At 48.4% G+C, this 2,500-nt stretch overlaps 1 pseudogene; it reads left to right on the forward strand.

The window, feature by feature from the left end:
* LOC127617573 (inactive tyrosine-protein kinase 7-like) overlaps positions 1 to 2,500 on the forward strand; it is a 101,887-nt pseudogene that overhangs the window by 89,897 nt on the left and 9,490 nt on the right.

Raw genomic sequence — 2,500 nt, forward strand, 5'->3', positions numbered from 1 at the left:
GTCACATGGGGTAACCAAATTGGCCCGGTTGCTAGGGAGGGTAGAGTCACATGGGGTAACCAAATTGGCCCGGTTGCTAGGGAGGGTAGAGTCACATGGGGTAACCAAATTGGCCCAGTTGCTAGGGGGGGTAGAGTCACATGGGGTAACCAAATTGGCCCGGTTGCTAGGGAGGGTAGAGTCACATGGGGTAACCAAATTGGCCCGGTTGCTAGGGAGGGTAGAGTCACATGGGGTAACCAAATTGGCCCAGTTGCTAGGGAGGGTAGAGTCACATGGGTTAACCAAATTGGCCCGGTTGCTAGGGAGGGTAGAGTCACATGGGGTAACCAAATTGGCCCGGTTGCTAGGGAGGGTAGAGTCACATGGGGTAACCAAATTGGCCGGTTGCTAGGGAGGGTAGAGTCACATGGGGTAACCAAATTGTCCCGGTTGCTAGGGAGGGTAGAGTCACATGGGGTAACCAAATTGTCCGGTTGCTAGGGAGAGTAGAGTCACATGGGGTAACCAAATTGGCCCGGTTGCTAGGGGGTAGAGTCACATGGGGTAACCAAATTGGCCCGGTTGCTAGGGAGGGTAGAGTCACATGGGGTAACCAAATTGTCCCGGTTGCTAGGGAGGGTAGAGTCACATGGGGTAACCAAATTGTCCCGGTTGCTAGGGAGGGTAGAGTCAGATGGGGTAACCAAATTGTCCCGGTTGCTAGGGAGGGTAGAGTCACATGGGGTAACCAAATTGGCCCGGTTGCTAGGGGGGGTAGAGTCACATGGGGTAACCAAATTGGCCCGGTTGCTAGGGAGGGTAGAGTCACATGGGGTAACCAAATTGTCCCGGTTGCTAGGGAGGGTAGAGTCACATGGGGTAACCAAATTGTCCCGGTTGCTAGGGAGGGTAGAGTCACATGGGGTAACCTCCTCGTGGTGGTGATTAGTGGTTCTCTCAATGGGGCGTGTGGTGAGTTGTGTGTGGATTGTGGAGATTAGCATGAGCCTCCACATGCTGTGAGTCTCCTAAGCAACCAAATTGGGCCGGTTGCTAGGGAGGGTAGAGTCACATGGGGTAACCTCCTCGTGGTGGTGATTAGTGGTTCTCTCAATGGGGCGTGTGGTGAGTTGTGTGTGGATTGTGGAGATTAGCATGAGCCTCCACATGCTGTGAGTCTCCTAAGCAACCAAATTGGGCCGGTTGCTAGGGAGGGTAGGGTCACATGGGGTAACCTCCTCATGGTGGTGATTAGTGGTTCTCTCAATGGGGTGTGTGGTGAGTTGTGTGTGGGTCGTGGAGAGTAGCATGAGTCTCCACATGCTGTGAGTCTCCGCGGTGTCATGCACAACGAGTCACGTGATCAGATGCGCCGATTGACGGTCTCAGACACGGAGGCAATTGAGATCCGTCACCTGGATTGAGGCGAGTAACCGCACCACCACGAGGACCTGCTAAGTAGTGTGAATTGGGTATTACAACATTGGAAGAAAAGGGGATAAAAATCAATAAAATCTCTATGCAGTTTATTGATTTATTGCCTTTGTTTATTAATGAAATAATTATTTCAGAAATTAAAGCATTTTCTCTCTATACAGTTGCATGTTTGTCTGTGAGCAGGACTAGGAAGAGAAATCGGCGGGATTTTACGTAGCAACTGGCCCAAAAGTTGTTGAGCGAGGGGTGTTCGCTGTCCTTTTCTGCATATCGCGGTGCCGTTTTGTGATCCATTCTGCATAACGCAGCGGCTCATATTAGCTTATCGTGACCCATTCGGCCCGTTTCACAGACGACCCACCGGCCTGCTTGTTTCTCCCGATGGCCAGTCCGCCCCTGATCGGCCCCAAAGTGCGTCAGCCCACCGGGAAAATGCTAGATATGCCAGATTACCAGTCCAGCCCAAAGCAACATGTAACGCTAATCAAATTTCACAATACCATACGATACGATATGTTAAATAAAAAACAGCACCCACGTTTGGCTCAAACTTAACATAAATGTCTTTTAAAATCATAAATGGCACAAAAGTGTTTAGGCAACAAAAAGTCGAGCTTTATAATAAAGTAACTTAAACAACAGCACTGCATTTATTTAGTTTGTTGAGAAAAACTCAAAGCAGCTTTATAGAAAATCCTTCTTAAAGTTTAAAGTTCCCGGAGAGCTAAAGTGACTGTAGCAACAACAAAACAACTCTTTCAATGTTATTGAGCGGCTTTAGCAAGAACGATCAGCACGTGTCATTTTATCGGCCTCTTCCTCCAGTTTCATGTTGCGTGTGTTATTACCTGCTTATAACACGTGTGAAATTGTTCTCGTAGCTGCATTGAGAATTATAGGCCTGAGTCTCATGTAGCGTAATCATGCGTTTCTTTAGAAGAAGCTTGTTTTTATGACTTATAAGTGTCTTGCTCAGTGTCGCGCTCCATGCTGGGATTCACCGATTAGTGTGATGAATTAAACAACATGTTTGTACTGTATCGCCAGAACATGATTGGACAAGCTGTAACGCTATAATCTA

This window comes from Xyrauchen texanus, chromosome 24 (assembly GCF_025860055.1).
Source record: "Xyrauchen texanus isolate HMW12.3.18 chromosome 24, RBS_HiC_50CHRs, whole genome shotgun sequence".
Lineage (NCBI taxonomy): Eukaryota > Metazoa > Chordata > Actinopteri > Cypriniformes > Catostomidae > Xyrauchen > Xyrauchen texanus.